General features: G+C 54.9%; 1 protein-coding gene across 1 annotated transcript in view; it reads left to right on the forward strand.

Annotated features, from left to right (window-relative positions):
• The first annotated feature begins 11,542 nt into the window (after nucleotides 1-11,542).
• The window catches only part of TRPV4 (transient receptor potential cation channel subfamily V member 4), a 33,789-nt gene continuing 26,293 nt past the window's right edge, over nucleotides 11,543-19,038 (forward strand). Inside the window, exon 1 of the mRNA XM_029922181.1 lies at nucleotides 11,543-11,552. The gene's annotated coding sequence lies outside the window, so the exon portion shown is untranslated. The remainder of the gene's footprint in view (nucleotides 11,553-19,038) is intronic.

Genomic DNA, 19,038 nt, shown 5'->3' on the forward strand with positions numbered 1-19,038 from the left:
AATGGCCCTACGTGACTATATTTGCATTTTTCTGCATAGTCATTTTCTTCAGGGACAGCTTTTCCAACCTAAGAAACTACCTACCATGTGTATTCTCTCAAGGGGAGAGGCTGAGCCCTCCATCTGCTGAGACCCAAGAAAAATGCCTCGCTGCCTTAACGTCATTCCTGGCGCTAAAAAGAGCTGTATTTTTGATGTGATGGGGGCAAACAGAGCAACCCCGGCAGAACTGATGTGTGTTAAAAACCCAATGAGGAACAATTGGTGATTTTTATGCAGAGACTAAATGAACCTTAATAAATAAATCTCTATTTTGGAATCACCTTGGTGTGCTGGTTTTGGTTCTTGCTCCCCTGTCCCCCCACCCCTCACCCCCTGCTTCTGGAACAGAAGTTACAACTGGGGACCAGCCAGGGACAGCTTCCTGGCCTCCGTGGTTTACAGAAATAGAAGTGGTTGCCACATTGAGGAACTGGAGAGATTTTACACACACATCTTGATTTCTAGCTTCTTCAGAAAAAAAATCAGACTGCGCGGCAGGAGCTGAGGAATGACTGTCCCCTTGACTGGGTAGGGCACGTGGACAAATGACTTCTCCACTTTGCCCCAGTCCCCACCACTCCCTGTGGTCACCCTCACCTGTGACCTGAAGTTACGTGCTTGCTCATAGGCTGATGCCTTTTCTGATACTTGGGTTACATGGAGAAGAGAATCTATGGTTTACGTCATTCCTGCTCCTCCAGAGTTGGCGGTCTAGTGGGCAAGACGGACCATAAGTCAATAGGGATGACATGGCCAGTGCCCAGAGGGTGCCTGGGGCCACAGATGGGGGGCGCATCCTGGGATGCTCGTAGAGAGTCACAGCTTGCACCGAGCCTCCATGGAAGTGGAGGGGGCGGGGCAGGGGACGCTCTTGGCCATATGCAGGGACACCCCCAGCAGGCTGCGTGTGTGTAAAATCATGTGAGGAAAGGATCCGAACTTGACCCTGAAAATCATGGAGCACCTCCAAGGCTCTGTGTTCAGTCCAGTTAGGTAACCAGTTTGGAAGGCTGCCTCTCGCGTGACCAAGGGATGGACACCTGAACTAAGTTTTTACCATCTCTGATTTCATTGTATTTTCCAGTGTTGCTGGTGGTCGGAATCCTACCGAGCTCTCCAAGCTCCAACTGCTTTTTAGGGGCCCCCCCCCACCCCTGCCAACTGCTGGGTTTCCTAGAAACACAAAATCCTGCCACAATTAAAAGGAATTCTGTATCTTCTTTTTAAAAACAACCTTTTGGGGCACCTGGGTGGCTCAGTCAGTTGACTGGCCGACTTCGGCTCAAGTCATGATCTCGCAGTTTGTGAGTTCGAGTTCCACATAGGGCTCTGTGCTGACCTCTCAGAGCCTGGAGCCTACTTTAGATTCTGTGTCTCCCCCTCTCTCTGCCCTGCCCCTCATGCTCTCTCTCAATAATAAGTAAACATTAAAAAAGATTTTAAAACAGGGTTGCCTGGGTGACTCAGTTGGTTAAGCCTCTGGCCTCTGACTTCGGTGCAGGTCATGATCTCACAGCTCGTGGGTTTGAGCCCCATGTCGGGCTCTGTGCTGACAGCTCACAGCCTGGAGCCTGCTTTGGATTCTGCGTCTCCCTCTTTCTCTGTCCCTCCCCTTCTTGTACTGTCTCTCTCAAAACTAAATAAACATTTTTAAAAATTAAAAAAAACTAAAAATTAAAAACAACCTTTCTACGGGTGCCTGGATAGCTCAATCGATTAAATGTCCAACTTTGGCTCCGGCCACAATCTCATGATTTGGGAGTTTGAGCCTCACGTCGGGCTCTGTACTGACAGCTCAGAGCCTGGATCCTGCTCAGAGGGATTGTGTCTCCCTCTCTCTCTGCCCCTTCTCTGCTCATGTTCTGTCTCTGTCTCTCAAACATTAAAAATTAAAAAAAAAAAAAAGTAAAAACAGCCTTTCTTGGGGCACTTGTCTGGCTCAGTAGAGCATGAGACTCTTGATGTTGGGGTCGTGTGTTCAAGCCCCTCATTGGGGACAGAAATTACTTAAAAGAAAGTGAGAGAGACTTTTCTTTGTGTCTCTTACATAATCCGATGAGGCCAGGAAGGCAATGTGTTTGTGGAAGGTTGGCGTTTTCCCAGGCCAATCTCCTTCCCCCCTGGCACCTGCCAGGCCCCTGCGGGCACATTGGGTGGCCTAGAGACAAAGCCAGCAGTGCGTCTGTGTCCTTCCATTTCATTTTTGTCAAAGTGGGGCTGACTTCTGCCCTGGGGCCAGGGAGGAAGGAACACACGCTGAGCACCTGCTGTGTACCTGGCCCACCCGGTACAAGTTTACAGACACCATTTCACAAGCACCTGGACTGGCATCAGGAGCCCCATCTGTCAGATGAGGAAGCTGACCCCCGAGGACAGGGCAAGAGGACTTGGCCGGCGTGACCCAGCCAGGCACCTCCCCTTGGCCGTGGCCACTTTGATGCCAGCTGACGGTGAGCCCGCCTCCCGGCACATCTTCCTGCCAGGACATCCCGCTGCGGGGAGTCACCTCCCTGACCCAGCCTAACCTGACGGTGCACAGAAACCCGGATGAGCCCAAAAGTTGGACAGAGGTTGACGGGTGTATTCACCTGTTGGTTCATTCCACTAAACCTCACGGAGCAATAGTTCAAGCCCATAACGAATATTTCAAACCCATAACACATCCCTACTATAGACAAGGAACTGAAAGCCATTTTTCCCCAAAAAAGCCTGTTTCCTTTTCTATACCACACCCACCTCACAGGTTGTGAGGTTTAAGTTAAAGGTTATTGGGGCGCCTGGGTGGCTCAGTCTGTTAAGCCACTGGCTCTTGATTTCAGCTCAGGTCATGATCTCAAGGTTCAAGCTCCTAGCGGCTCTGTGCTGACAGCTAGGAGCCTCCTTGGGATTCCGTCTGTTTGTCTCTCTCTGCTCCTCCCCTGATTGCACACATGCTCTCTCTCAAAATAAATAAATACACTTCAAAAATAACTTAAATGTTACTATTTGCAAAGCAATTTGAAGTATAGAAAGCTGTCTTAGTGTTAAATAAAACCGCAAAGATGTATTTATGGGGCAGGGTGTGTGTGATGATGCGATAGAGTAGGGGGTCCTGGCTCTGTTAGAGCTGAGTGGCCACAGACAAACCCCTGCACTTCTCTGAGCCTCAGTTTCTTCATCCATACAACGGGATGCCATAGTTCCCAGCTCACTGAGAGTCCATGGAACTGGGCTGCGTCATCGTTCGGTGTTGGCCTGATTATCATTTACCGAGAATTACAGGACAATAGAGGGAGGGGTATTCCCTTCTTCCGGTTTGGTGGGTTGGTTGATGAGTCCCCCGGGTGTACGCCGCCCCCCTTGTCCCCCTCGCGGTCCCGCTCGCCCCCTCCCCCCAGTCTTGGGGCCGCGCGCCTGCGCGCTGACCGCCTGCGGCTCCCGCGCGTCCCGGTAGGTGGCGCTGTGAGCACTGTGCCCCCGCAGAATAGCCGCGGGTCCCCGCCATTCCCCGCCAGGGCCTCCCAACCTCTGCCTCCTCGCCGCTAGCGCTAGCGTCTTCGGGGTGGTTTCCAAGGGCCAAATGAGGAGCCCCATTTGAATGCCGGTGGGAAGGTTGGGAGTCTCTCAGGCGATGCTTTGGGGTTCTGACTTCGTTCAGCTCAGCCTCTGGGTCAAAGGTGTATCTTGTTGCTTTTACTACTATTACCACTGCTGCGACCACTACCGGTGGCACCGCCACCATCACTGCCACCATCACTGCCACCATCACCGCCCAGCATATTTGGGGCTCAAGTCCAGGTTCTATAACTTTGTAGCTGTGTGATCCAGGGGAGTCAGTTCACCACGCTGAGCCTCAGTTTCTGCTTCTGTAAAATGGGACGGGAACACCTCTAGCAGGAGTCCATAATGTAATGTGTGCAAAGTGCCTGACATGTAGAAGATATTCAAGAAATGGCCTTTATTCATTTTTAAAATGTATTGTGTTGCTATGGCATCATAGCATTTGAATACAATAGCATCTGGATACACACCAGGGGCTTCTGGGGGACGCAGTTACCCCAAAGCATTTCACTCACTCCGTTTTCTTAAAGATACAGCAGGACCCATGTGAACATGTCAAGAGGAAACCCCCAGAAAACATCGTGCAGTCTGACTGCATTTCTACTCTGCCCTGATCTGCTGTGGGACTTGGGGCAAGTTCCTTCTCCCCTCTGGGCTTTAGTTTCTCATCTATACTATCAGGAGATTAGATAGTTCAAAGCTCCCTCCGCGTTCTGTCAATCTCCAGCAGCGACCTCATGTCACCGTAAGGAGCGCCTGGTAGGTATTCATAATTCCAGTGAAATCACCACTACATCCTCCAGTGGGGACACAAGTCCTTCCTTGTGACCTTTATGGGGATGACATGTGCAAAGCACTCAGCTCAGGGCCTGGCGCTTACAGGGTGCTTGATAAAGGGCAGCGATGTGGACGATTCGCCCTTAGGGAGCCCTTGGTCTAGCCCAGAGATGGATTGTCTGGAAGGCAAGTCATCCAACTGCTGTTTGCTGAACTCCTTCTATGTGCAAGGGCCTGAGCTAGGCTCAGGGCCTCCTGCAGAGACAGGACAGATGAGGCCCCATCCTCCAAGAGGCTCATGGAGCACCAGAGGAGACAGAAAATGGGGGAGGCCAGGAAAGGGCTCTTTGCGGAGGTAACATTTGAGCTGAGATCTGAAGGGGGAGAAAGAGCAGGCCATGAAATGGGGCTGGCTACAGCTAGTGCAAAGGCCCTGAGGCAGGAGAGAAAGCAGCATGTTCTAAGGAGGGAGAGGGCAAAGTGGCTGGAGACTGGAGCTTAAGGTGGGATGTGGTTTTTGTTTTAAGAGCAAGGGAAGTCATAGCCTCTGTGAACAGAGGGTGACAGAGCCAATTCGCAGTTTACAAAGCTCTTAGTAGGATCTCCACGGGTTCTTTTTCTCGGCTGGGACAAGAGGCTATCTCCCCACCCCCAACTGGTGCCTCTTCGGGCTGAGAAACCATCAAGAGGATGTGAGCAGGGAGGGGTCCCAGGCCTCCACGACAGCCTGGGGACTCGCTCCAGAAAGTGCTAGTTCACTGTGAAGATTTCACTCATCACTTCAGGGACCCTGACGGACCCCCAGCAGCCTACCCCCAGACCCCAGGTGGGAAGCCCTGAATTACTCAGACCCCGCTGGCCCCGAGGCCTAGATGCCCCCTCCCTCACCGCACCGCAAGTTCAGATGAAGGCTATCTTTGAAATGCCAGTGGGCAGCTGTGGCCCAACCACACCCACAGAAGGGTGGCTGTGCCCATGGCAACGGTCCTCTGAAGGGAAGGGCTTCCTTCCCACCTGCTCTCAGGTTTCTGCCCCAGGGAGAATTCCAGAAGAGCCTCACTGGAGGTGCCTGGCAGGGCCTCTAGTCTCCGGGCCAGCTGCAAGCAGGACTGAGGTGGACAAACCAGCTGATCGGTCACCAGCCTCTTGTATCCTGTCTCGGTAGCTTCCTGGCAAATGCGAGAGGATGTGATTTCACAGGGCGGGAAGGGGGGGGGCTGGACTGCTGTCTACTGGGGCAGCTCTGAAGGGACTCAGACACAGCGCCCTTCCGGCTGTGTGACCTCGGGCAGGTGCCTTCACCTCTCTCCTGCAGCTGGGAGGAACCCATGAAGATAAAGCTCTCCATGGCACCTGGCACACGCAAGGGCCGCATACATGCGCACGTGCCAACCCTGGTACTTCCCCAGCACCTTTCCCCAGCTGTCTCTTCCATCCTTTCTTCTCGTTGTGGCGTGGGCCCATCCATGCCGTGCACTCACTGGAGAGATAACAAAAAGGCCACCAGGATTTCTCACCCGGACGGCCCCACACTCCCCAGTCTCATCCTGTGGCTGGAGTAGGGGGCGGAGGGTGTCGCTTGCATTTAGACAGTGGCCGGGTCCAAATCCTGACCACAGCACTGACCGGCACCGTGGGCAAGGGGCTTCACCGTTCAGAGCCTCGGTTTATCCACCTGCAGAAGGGCTGGAGAAGACTCGCCCCTCGGGGCTATGGGGAGGAGGGGCCACGAGCCTTGGGTCAGTGGGAATCCAGCCCACGTGGGGGTTCAGGGTGCATCTGTCCTCGGGGAATCACTCCAGGCCCCCAGGGACCTACCAGCCCTGGCTAACCCACGCTCTGGAGCCCTGAGGCCACCAGCTGGCCTAAGGCAGCGCTGTGAGGAGAAAGAAGGACGAGATGGGGCCAGCGCAGCAGGAGGAAAGACGTGTTGACCTGGGAGTGTGGGGGACAACTGTGCTGCCTGTCTCCTGGGCTGCCAGCCATAAATCGGAGAATTAAAATGGGAACAGTAGAACCATCCTCACAATATTGATGAAGAAATCACAGAGAGGAAGGCGTCACGTCACGTGAGGGAGGATGTTGGGGGAACATCGGAGCGCTTGGCTGGGGATGTTAAGTTGGTCTTACTGGGGGCAAGTGCGGCGGCTGCAGGGGACTGATTACTGAGCAGCCACCATGTTCCCGTGCAGCTCGGCCGTCAAGAGCACCGTGTTGAATCCTCTCATGGCTGGTAGGAGTGGTTACTGTCCCCACTTTATAGATGAAAAAGCGAGGCTCAGAGAAGCAGGGTCATCTGCCTGAGGTCACACGGCTAAGACACATGGGAGAGTTACACCCAGATCCTTTTGACCCCAGGAACCACATTCTTTTCTTTTTTAATGTTTATTTATTTATTTTTGAGGGGCAGAGGGAGAGGGAGACACAGACTCCCAAGCAGGCTCCACACTGTCGACACAGAGCCTGACACGGGGCTCGAACATCAACCATGAGATCATGACCTGAGCTGAAGTCAGACGCCTAACCAGCGGAGCTACCCAGGTGCCCCAAAGGACCACATTCTTTAAAAAAATGTTTTGGGGCACCTGGGTGTCTCAGCCGGCAAAGCGGCCGACTTCAGCTCAGGTCATGATCTCACGGTTCCTGAGTTTGAGCCCCACGTAGGGCTCTGGGCTGACAGCTCAGAGCCTGGAGCCTGCTTCCGATTCTCTGTGTCCCTCTCTCTCTGCCCCTCCCCTGCTCATGATCTGTCTCTCAAAAATAAATAAATGTTAAAAAAGTTTTTTAAATGAATAAATAAAATGTTTTGTAACAGCTTTATTGAGATAAATGTCACACACCATGCAATTCAACTGTTTAAGGCGTCCTAGTCAATGGCTTTGAGTATATTCCCAGTGAGACCTGTCACCCATCCGCTCGAGAACATTCTCATCACCCTAGAAAGAAACGCAGCAGCTTTGGGTAACGCCCTCCAAGCCTCACCTCCCCCAGGCCCTGGCGGCCATTCATCTACTGTCGACGTGCTTTTCCTGGATGTCTCATACCCACAGGACCACGTGACACGTGTCTTCGACGTCCGTCCAACTTTTTCCCTTTTGCAGGCCCATCCGTGCTGCGGCCAGTGGCAATACTGCATTCTTTCTGTTATTGGATGATATTCCACTGTGTAGATATGCCACATCTTATTTATCCAGTTACCGCCTGAGTTGTTGCTATTTGGGGCTATTACGAATCGCGATGCTATGAACATTCGTATTCAAGTTCTTTTGTGTGGACCCAAGTTTTCATTTCTCCCGGCTTTATCCCTCGGAGTGGAATTGCTGGTGGTAATCCTGCGTTGAACAGTTGGAGGAACTGCCAGACTGTTTTCCAAAGCAGCTGCACCATCTTCTACTCTACCAGGAGTGCGTGAGGGGCCCGCCTCTCCACAGCCTTGTGGACACTTATTTTTTTAATTGTTTATCTTTTAAAAAATTTTTTAAAATATTTATTCATTTTTGAGAGACAGAGAGAGAGCACGAGTAGAGGAGTGGCAGAAAGAGAGGGAGACACAGAATCGGAAGACAGGCTCCAGGCTCTGCGCTGTCAGCACACAGCCTGACACAGGGCTCGAACCCATGAACTGTGAGATCATGACCTGAATTGAAGTTGGACGCTCAACCGACTAAGCCACCCATGCGTCTCATTGTCTGTCTTTTTGAGACCATATTTTTTTTAAATGTTTGTTTGTTTTTGAGAGAGAGAGAGAAAGAGAGAGTGCATGCGGCTGTGCACAAGCTGGGAAGGGGCAAAGAGCGAATGAGAGAGAGAATCCTAAGCAGGCTCCTCATCGACGGCAGGGAGCCCGATTCCAGGCTCTATCCCCTGAACCATGAAATAACGATCTGAGTCAAGATCGAGGAGTCTGACGCATAATCCACTAAGGCACTGAGGCACCTCGTGCACCTGTCTTTTGGGGACCGTATTTTTACCGGCTGTGCTACCCTGAGTACAGTCTGCTGGGTGTGGGTTCAAATCCTACCAGCTGTGGGATCCCAGATGCATGGTCTGTCTGTGTCCTTTTCTGGCAAATGGTATAAGAATCCTTCCCTTCCAGGCTGTCAGGAGATGAGTGGGTTGGAGGCAACATCAGAGTCATGCCAAAGGTAAAGTGAGGTGCACATGTCTTGTTTTTATAACTGGGCACCCTCCCCCCCGGGGCGTTGGGGGCAGGTGCACCAGGTGTAAAGTCCCTGAGATGTTGACCCATCTGGTCTACTGATCTGTCCCCGGCGCCTGGCACTGAGTCTGGCATACAGTAGGTGCTTGGTAAGTGCAGACCCTGGGTGCAGCCCAGGGCCTCCCTTTGTGGTAGGGGTAGAGGGCCCCTGGGGTGCTCTAGAACCTGTGTGGGCCAGAAGGCCGGGCGGAGCTCTAGCAGGATCCTGCCTGTGCTAAAGGCCTCCACGGTTTTCCTTCCTTAAGGGATGTTCCTTCTGCCTGTTAAGACCCCTTGTCCTTCCAGGACAGAGGCCCGAGAGCTTCGCCAGCGACAAAAACAGTGACATAACGGCAGTCACACCCTAGCAGTGGCCCTCTGTTCACACTCAGTAAATCCAGCGAGTGTTTGCGGGGTGTCCTGAGCACCTCACTTCCTCTTCCTACTCATCCCTTCCCTGCCAGGCAGACCTCCATGCTTGCAATCAACCAGTATTTTAAAAATTATTTATTATTATTGTTATTGTTATTATTTTTAAATGTTAACATTTTTGGTGTTTTAAATTTTAAATTTGTTTTTCTTTTTTTCTATGTCTTTATTTTTATTTTTGAGACAGAGAGACAGAGAGTGAGCTGGGGAGAGGCAGAGACAGAGGAAGACACAGAATCCGAAGCAGGCTCCAGGCTGCCATCAGCACAGAGCCTGACATGGGGCTCCATCCCATGGACTGAGAGATCATGACCTGAGCCAAAGCTGGACGCTTAACCGACTGAGCCACCCAGGTGCCCCTATTTTTTAAATTATTTTAAAAAGCTTATTTATTATCTTTGAGAACAAGAGAGAGTGCGCACACTGGGCAGAGAGAGAGGGAGACAGAGAACCCTAAGTAGGCTCTTGGACAACAGCACGAAGCCCAATTCAGGGCTGGCTCCCACGAGCCATGAAATCATGATGTGAGCAGAAATCAAGAACCTGACGCTTGACCAACTAAGCCACCCTGGCGCCCCAACCAACATTTTTAAAGTGCCCACTAAGTGCCGGAAGCTGGTCTTGCAGCTGTGAACAAGACAGACAGGAGGGTGCCTGGGCAGCTCTCGATTTTGGCTTAGGTCATGATCTCACGGTTCCATGGGAATGAGCCTGAGGTCGGGCTTGGCCCTGACAGCCCGCTTGGGATTCTCTCTCCCCTCTCTCTCTCTCTGCCCCTCCCCTGCCTGCACCTGCACACAGGCCCACTCTTCCTCTCATTCTCTCTCCAAATACATAAATGAGCTAAAAAAAAAAAAAAGGCAGCTGTGACTCCTCGTCTCATGGAAACGTACTCTCTTCCAGACAAGGACAGGGGCACTGGAAGGGGAGGCTCTTGCAAGAGCCCGGTCTGTGACATGGGGGGCCGGAGGGGCCTGGGTTAGCACCCTGGTGCTGAGGGCTCCCAGCTCAAGCCCTGACCTCGGAGGAGAGCAGGCACATCCCTGGCCCCATCTCCATCAGGATCCAGGGAGCCAGGATCACCCTTGTCATTTTCTTTTCCTTCAAGAGGGGCCTGTCTGCAGAAAACGGGCCCCAGATTAGTTCTGTCTGATGCCCCCTCACCTCCCATCCCGGTCCAGTCCCAGCCAGCAAGGCCCCCAGCAGAGAGGCTCAGGGTCTGGCGGGCCTCTCCTGTTTACATTCCTCACACAGCCAGATAGCTGCCTGTTTGCACTAAGATCCCAAAAGCCCAGCCGGGAAAGCTTCTCTCCCTCCCAGTTACGGTTATGCAGGGAGCACCTTCTGGAGAAGGCACACACCTCTCCACGCCCAGATCCCCATCTCTAAGGCGAGCACCCGGATCCCTGCCTCGCAGCCTGGGAGGAAGGATTATTCGACAAATCTCCCTCCCCACACCCCCACCACTCTCAGTGAGTTAATTATTAAGGTTTATTATTTTTGTAAACGCTTTGCACTGGCAGTCTGAACACCTCATTTCTGTTCAGGTTCTCCCCCCACCCCTGCTCTCTCTCCCTCCCCAGCAATTCCAAAATTCAACTTTCTAGCTGCCGAACCAATATGTCACGGGAGCGAGCCATTTCTGTTTGCAGGCTGAGGGGACCCCACTGTCCTCGGGATCCAGCGCAGTTTCAAGAAAAACAATAATGATGAAGGGGCTAGAAACATTCCTTGTGCTCTGCATGGACCTGGTGCTCCCTGCATTTCCACTGTGGCTCTGGGCTGGGGACATATCTACAGTGGGGACACAGGCGCAGAAGTGGAGAGACTGCTGCTCAGTTGGTGGGGCACAGAGAGCGCCAGCTGGGGCTCAGGGAGCATGGCTCTGGAGCTAAGCCCCCCCCACCCCAACAGGTCCCAACAGAAGTGAGCTGCTCGTCCTGTCCCGTGGAGGCATCCAAGTAAAAGGCGAGACTGCATGTCAGGAGCTCACCTTCACCATCCAATAAAAGATTAAAAAGCAAAACAACAACAAAAACCCCACCTCGATCACCTACTAGGTGCCAGGCCGCTTGCTAAGCGCTGGCAAAGAGGTGAAGAAAGGGGTCTCCGTGTATCTAGCCCCAGACAGCACGGTCTGTATCTCACGTGCCTCCCCTGTGGGGCTACCCCAGGGCAGGGTCCCCGCAGCCACGTCTGGGGCGGGATGGGAGGGGGCTACTGTCTACTGAATGAATGAATGAGCCACCAGGCGCCGATCACCGGAGGAGAAGCAGCCCTAGGACTGCGGGGTCAGGAGCTCGGGAGGGATCTCAGGGTTCCAGGCAGAGCCCTCCCCGGGAAGCTCCTGGCCCGGCCGTGATCGCGACGCCCAACTCCCCGGGTGGGGGCCCGCCCTGTCGGGGCCCGCCCCCGCCCCCCCACCCCTGCAGAGGCGGCGATGCGCGGGGTGGGGGGGCGGGCGCGGCGCTGGAACCTGAGCCGGGGGAGGAGAGTCGCGCCGCCGGGCGGGTGAGCGGGCGGGAGCCGGCGGCCGGGATTCAGGAAGCGCCTCGCGGTCCTGGAGGTGAGTGGGGCCTGGGCCCTCGGGGCAGGGATCCTGGAGAGTGTGGGGGGGGGGCGGCCCAGCCGAGGGTCCCTCGCGCCCCCCGGGGACATCTCAGAGGCTCCGAGGTGCCGGCCCGGGGCGCGGGAAGGAGGCGCGGGGTCCCGCCAGCTCCCGCTGCCCGCTGCGCGCCCTTGGACCCGCCACCTCCTCTCTCGGCTTCGGTTTTATTTCCCTGGGGTCGTCGGGTCTGGGGAGGGAGGTCCCCGGGTCCCCAAGATCCAAGCGCAGGAATCAAATCTAGGAGGTCCTGCAGCCCACCTTAGAGGCATCCCCATTTGGGGGGGCTAGGAAGGGGGAGTCGGGGGCCCTGAGGTTTGCCTTCTACCGTTAAGCCAGCAGGAGGGACTCGGAAGTCTGGAAGTTCCGGAGCCACTTCTTAGTTGGCCTTAGTGAGTCCCAGAGACAGCTCTTCCTCCAAGAGGCAGGACAATCTTTAACCTCAGCTCTGCCTCCAGAGACTCCTGGGAGGTCCGGAAGAATGGAGAGAGACCTCCCACGCTCCCCACTTGCCTGCAGACACCCCTAGACTGGCTGGGGCTGCCTACCACCCCCACCCGCCCCAGCTCCCCGCAGTTGCTCTGTCTGTCCTCCCCATTTTCCAGATGAGGAAACTGAGGTTCAGGCCAGGGATGTAGCCAAGTGGAATTGAAACCCAGGGAGCCCTCCCTGCCTGGTGACCAGGGGATGCCCTGGCTCAGCCTCTAGAACGGGCCTCTGCTGGGGATGTGTGATGTGTGTGAGCTTTGCTCTGGGAGCTAAGAACCGCTGGAGGACTTAAGCTTCACCACTGTATCTGTGGGGCAAGGACGGGGGTAACTCCATGAGGCAAATGAGGAAGTTGTAAAGTTGGTCTCATTAGAGAGGTCAAGTAGAAGAGTCAGGCCCCGGTCAGCCCGGCTTAGAAGGGGGTGGGGCCCATGTGGGCCCCTGCTGTGCCACCCCAGTTTTGTGTGACCTTGGTTAGGTCCCTTGAGTGCCTGAGGGACAGCTCATCTGTAAAATGGGCTGTCGGGAGGACAGACAGGCTGGGGGGACCGGTCCCCCACTCCCAGCTCAGCTAGCGTCATTGTGCCTGCGCCGGGAATGAAGAGGTGACAAAGGGTGATTGGCCATTTCTTCATTTCTCTGATTCATTCTGTTTGAATTAAGGGGGACCCCTCTTTCCCACCTTTGTCAGTGGTGAATCGGAGTGGGGGAGGAGCTCCCCAAACGAATGGAGATGGAGCTCAGGGGCCACATCAGGGCTGGTTTGTAAAGCCAGGTGGGTGGCTGTGAGGTGAGGGGGCGAGGGTGGGAGAAGATGCGCTGGGGGGGGTCTGCAGGTGCGCCTGGCAGTTCACCTGGTGGGAACGGGGCCTTGGCCACTTTCTCCTGTGTCTAGCAAAGCCTCCTGGAGAGCCCCCCTGTGTCAATCTCAGACCCTAGGCAGGCTCTAGCCAGAGAGCTCTGCCCCCCTCCACTGCCTCCCCCAAACCGGGGTTGCCTCTCCTGCCAGTTGTGCCCTCCAGGCAGGCTGCACCTGTGCCTCACCTGTGGGCACCCAGCAAGGTGAGCACATACAGTAGATGCCTGGCAGATGTGTGCTATCAAATGAATGGGACCCAGGAAAGCAGTCTGGGAAGGGATCAGGTAGGGCCTGATCAAGGTGGGGGTTCAAGCCACGCCTTGAAGTATAAATGCAGATGTAAGGGAAAGGGCATTCAGGTAAAGGGAAGGGCATTAGCAAAGACCCAATCACTACCTGTTGCCACGTGGGTGAAACCAGAGTCTGGAGAGCCAAGACGTTGTTCCGTTTGTCTGGAATGTGTGACGTGAACAGGAAGGGCAAGGGATTGGACAGGCAGGGGCTAGGTCAGATCCAGAAGCCTCGAAGTCCCGGCTGGGGGGCACATGCCGGATGTGCGGTCCAGAAAGGTCCCTCTGGCTGCAGGCGGGGCCAGGCAGGGAGGCCAGTCCCCAGGCTGGGGAAGCCATCCCAGCTGGACACGTGAGGCCCGGGATGAGGGACTGGAGAGGGGCGGGTGGGAGGAAACGTGGGAGGGGTTGGCCTCCCTGTGCCCGGCACAGAGCAGGTGCTTCGTGAATCTCTAGTGCACAGCTGAGTGACTGAACACATCATTCTGAGAGGGCCCAAGTCCCCTGAGGTCCTGTATCTGTTCCTTGGTGGGAGGGCGAGTTTGCCTGGAGTGGGCATCTTGACCCCTCACAGGCCCCTGAGCTGCTGTCTGCCTCAGTTTCCCCCATTTGATTCTGGGAGAGACACTGCAGGCCCCTCCCCAAATCACTGGCCCATACAGAGCAGCTCTGCTTCTTGTCACACACCAGATCTGGGGAGCCCAGAGAACATTGCATGCCAGCGGGCCCTCTGGAATGCTCCACATCACCCATTTGGAGTGGAATTCACCTATTAAAGATTAATTCAGATCTCTCGAGATACCTGTGGCCTTAGGCCCTGCGGCTGCTGCTCTGGGTGCAACAACACTGGGTGCAAGCAAGATTCTGCCTGGCTTTGGCCAAGCCTGGGCCACATCAGTAGTCCTTATGATGGCCGTGAGCATTTATTGAGCACTTACTATGTGCGAGGCACCGAGCCAAATACTCTTAGTACATTTGGATATGAAACTACTACTGTTCCCATTTTTGAGAGGGAGGAGCTGAGAGGTCTGGAGAGTGAAGTTGCTTGCCCAGGGTCTTTTAGTTGGGGAGGGCAGAGCTGGGATCTGAACTCCATTTGTCTGATTCCAAAGTCCATGCACTTAACTTCCAAGGTGGCCTGTCTCCATTTGTCCTTCCGTGGAGTCATGGGGAAGAGATTCTGCAGGGTAGAGAGAAGAATCTGGATTGCTCAGACGGGCCCTACTTGAAGTCCTGGGTCTGTGCTCTGGGTCCAGGGAAGCCCAGGTCCAAGTCACCTGGCCTTTCTGAACCTCCGTTTCCTCTTCTGTCAAATGGCACTCTCAGATTCCACTTTGCAAAGACAGTCTGGGGCACATGGACGGGGCCCCGGAGCAGCATCTTCTTCCCCCTCCTGTTCCCCCGGCCTGTTCCAGGACACGTTTTCCTCCAGCTCATCCCTAGGGCACCCTCTGAGAGCCCCTCTGTGCCAGGCAGGTGGGTGGAATGGAGCAGGGGGCAAAGCTAGACTTGCATTTGGACAAAGGACGGTGCCTTTTCAGCCGTGAGATATTTACAGGCATTGACTGAGTGCCAGGAGCCCGTCAAAGTTTCCTGCTTCCCTGATTTAATGCTTTGAAAACTAAGGCTGGAGGGGGTGCTGGGTGGCTCAGTCAGTTGAGCATCTTGACTCTTGATCTCAACTCAGGCTTGATCTTGGGGTCATGAGTTCAAGCCCTGCATTAGGCTCCACAGGTGTGGAGCCTACTTAAATAAACAAATGAATACATAAAAATAAAAACTAAAATAGTAGGGCCAGAACCTGGCTATCTGGTTCAAATCCCGGCTGTCAGTAAGTTCCCTTACTCCCTGGGCCTTGGTTTCCCCATCTGAAAAATGGGGATAAGAGTGCCTGTTCTGAGAGGTGGACGTGGGCATCTCCAGCGCCACATGGTGTATAACCAGCGTCTGTCACCTGATGATCACCTCGATGATGTCATAGCCTCGCCCCCCTGGAAATGGGCAGAGGCCGGAAGGCTGAATCTCATTTTATGGCTGAGAAAACAGGGGCTCCAAGGGGGCAGGAAGTGACTCTGGTCCCCTTGGGTCCCTCCTGAAAGCCCAGTGGCCAGTTCCACTTCCACCTCAGACTAGCCCCTCTTAGAGTCAGACCCGCCTTCGTCCACGTTCCAGCTCTGCCACTCGCTGCTGTGTGACCTCAGGGGGTAGCTTGACCTTTCTGTTCCTGGAGCTGCCACCCAGGATTTGCTGGAGGTTGGAGCTCTGTCAGCTGGAGGGAGATTTGGGTTATTCTGGCCACTACTCTTGCCCCAGCCTGAACTCCCCTGCCTGGGTTTCCCTTGGGTCCCGTGAACTGCACCCTGGCTGGACAGGAACGAAGAAGGGAGGCCAGGTCCCTACTTTCACCATGACTCTGACTTCTTTCCTGCCTCTGAGCCCTTTCCTAATCACTGGCTTCCCCGCTCTGTCCTGAGCCCTGGCTACTGCTGGCTGTGTGACCCTAAGTAGGTCACCTCACCTCTCTGAGCGTGTTTCTTCATTGGTGAGGGAGGGTCAGACATCACACCATGGGCATAGGAAGCCCTCGGTAAATGGTCTTGGGTCTGCTCCAGATGAGGTCAGAGAATGGGAAAGGCTGCAAGAAGGAGGAGAGGGTGTGGGGGGCAGACAGGAAGGCTATTGACCGAATGGGAATACTCTTATTTTTCTTTGGGTGGTGAGTAACGGCCGCCCGCCCTGTCTCCCCCCTGCACAAAAGGCTCCTCAGTCTCACCGGCGCCTGTTTTTCCCTGAGGGTGGAGTGGCCTGGGTTCTACCCAGCTGACCGGGAGGGCTGACCACCTTCTGGGATGGTTCCGTGTGTGTGTGTGTGTGTGTGTGTGTGTCTGTGTGTGTGTACTGGGGGGGGCACTTCTAACACATGCTGCGAGTGCACCCCACAGGCTCAGGGGACACCCCTGTGGGCAAGGGCCAGTTAACCTCAGGCCAGGGACCCGTCAGCCTGGTTCACTACTGTCTCCTCTTGCAAAGACTAGGGGCTCAGGAATACCTGTAAACATAGGGAGGGAGGGAGGGAAGGAAGGAAGGAAGGAAGGAAGGAAGGAAGGAAGGAAGGAAGGAAGGAAGGAAGGAAGGAAAGAAAGAAGGAAGGAAGGAGGAAGGGAAGGAGTGACTGAACAGACAGATTACCAAGGCAGGGGCATCAGAAGAAATGACCTACTCGAATTCAGACTTTGGCTCTGAGATGGAGTGGGCTTGGCCAAGTGTCCTGGTCTCCTTGAGTCTCAGTTTCCTCATCTGCACAATGGACTCATGATAGCTGTCATCCTCGTGGTGGGTGTGGGTCTCACAGGTCAGAAAGCCCAGCACATAGTAGGTCTTCCATAAGTTATCTGTTAAAGGTTGGGAGAGAGGAAGGAAATTAGCTAGCTAGGCAGTTGGACAGAGGTTCATCTGTGTCCGTTCATTCATTCGTTCAGCAAATGTATCTTGAACAGCTACTGAGTGCCAGGCCCTGCTCTAGGCACTGGGGACTCAGTGGTGACTGGACAGAGAAGTTCCCATTAATCCCCCAAAGTCTTTGGGGTTGCACTTTATTACTTTTTTTTTTTTAGTTTTTTTTTAATGTTCCATTTATTTTTGAGAGAAAGGGCATAAATGGGAGAGGGACAGAGAGAAAGGGACACAGAAGATCTGAAGCTGGCTCTGCACTGACAGCACAGAACCCGATGCAGGGCTCCATCTCATGAACCGTGAGAGCGTGACCTGAGCCAGAGTCGGACGCTCAACCGACCAAGGCACCCCAGGGCCGCCCTTTGTGGGGCTCTGACACCCACACTGAACAGGTCACCCAGGAGTGGGGGCTGCGACTAGCTTCCTTTTAGAAATGAGAAAGCAGAGGTGAGGAGAAGTGAGGGGACCCGTCGGGGGTCACACAGCCAGTAAGCAGCAGAGCCAAGGTTCAAACTCCAAGTCTGCCCACCTGCAGGCTCCAGCGCCTCACCACTGCCCCACCTGCCTGATTCCAAGGGGGACCCCAGAGAGCGGCCTTCTAGACCCTCAAGGGATGAACTCACACCGGGTTAGAAGCAGATGGTTGGAATCCTAGCCACAGTCCCTTCCTGTTGAGTGTGACCTCGGCTGGGTCCCTTGTCTCTCTGCGCCTCACTTGGCCCCCGTGTAAAATGGGGATGATGGTGCTGTCCCCCTCACAGGAGAGGCAAATGTGAAGGTGCTCGGTGCTGGGCGGTGTTGGATAAACAGCTCCCCCTGCCGCCCCCATTCTCCCGGGACCTGGTTTACTCGTGTGGGAACGGAGACAATAATATCTAATATCTAACTTCTGGGGTCATTACTTAGATTGAGACAGACGGTGACGTGTGAAAGGTACCAAGGCGGGCAGGCCCTGCTAGTGGTGGCATCTCAGGAATAATTTTTAAGCAGTTAACCAGCGACACAGCCTGCTGTTGGCATAGGCTGGTGGTGAGGCGGGCGCGGGCAGGGAGAGGGTCTCGGACTGGTTTTCGGCTCTGCGTCAGGCTCCCTTCCCAGGCCCGATGAACCCATTCGTTCCCTGGGTATCTGCTCTCTCCTCTGACTTGGCAACCTCAGGACTTTTGCACGTGAGAAAGAGGAGGAAGGATGCCTGCTTGGGTGGGTGGAGGTCTGTCCCTTCTGGTGCAGCCTCTCAGCTGGGAAATGGGGCTGTGCCCGTCCTGGCCGCCTCCCGGAGATGGCAAGGGAGGGACATGAGGGGCAAGAAAACCCTTTTGGAAGGCCAGGTCTCCGAGCACGGTGATGAGCCCGGGCTTCGGAGCCAGGAAGTCGGGGTCCGAGTACCCACTCTGCCCTGCCTTCTGCGACAGGGATACCATGTCCTTGAGCCTCTGCTCTGGGCCAGACCCCCTGCTGGACCCTTACTCCTGTTTAATCCTCATGACGACCCCACGTTGTTGTTTTCTTAATGTTTATTTATTTTTTTGAGAAAGAGAGAGCAAGTAGGGGAGAGGCAGAGGGAGAGAGAGAGAGAGTCCCAAGCAGGCTCTGAACTGTGAGCGCAGAGCCCAGTGCAGGGCTTGAATCCACGAGCCACAAGATCATGACCTGAGCCGAAGCTGGACGCTTAGCCGACTGAGCCCCCCAGGGGCCCCATGATGTTCCCGTGTTACACCAGGGAAACTGAGGCTTGGGGAAGGGAAGCCACTGCCCGAGGTCACCGAGCCAGGAAGGGGTGATGAGATGTAGTGCATGTACCTCACAACTCACCCTTTCAGGGTGTGCAATTCAGTGGGCGTTTTCTAGCATATTCCGAGCTGGATACACATTCCCACCATCTAGTTCCAGGGTGTTTGCATCACCCCAGAAGGCACCCCATTCCCGGCAGCCGTTCCCCTGCCCGCGCTCTCTCCCACCCCCTGGCAGCCACTCGTCAGCTCTCTGTCCCGATGCATTTGCCTCTTCCGGGCATTTCATGTAAATGGAACCCTACAGCGTGTGGCCTTCCGCGTTGCACGGCACATGCTCTTAAAACCACTGGGCCACACTACCTCCTGGTGGCTCCTACCCCTGGGCTGAGGACGGGCGGAAGTGAATGGCTGTCTTCAAAAGCCCACTGTGCGCATCGTCAGAACCCCGTGGGCCAAGGACCTCCAGAATGACCGAGTGACTGCGGTGGCCCCACGGCCTTGCCCTCTGTGGGGCCTGATGAGTCACCCCGGCCTTGCCCCGCCTGGGTGGTGTGAGCTAGAGAGAGGCACTCTCCCAGGTGGGTGGGGGGCAGGCACTGGACAGGACACTGGGGCTCTGTCTG

This window comes from Suricata suricatta, chromosome 14, assembly GCF_006229205.1.
Source record: "Suricata suricatta isolate VVHF042 chromosome 14, meerkat_22Aug2017_6uvM2_HiC, whole genome shotgun sequence".
Lineage (NCBI taxonomy): Eukaryota > Metazoa > Chordata > Mammalia > Carnivora > Herpestidae > Suricata > Suricata suricatta.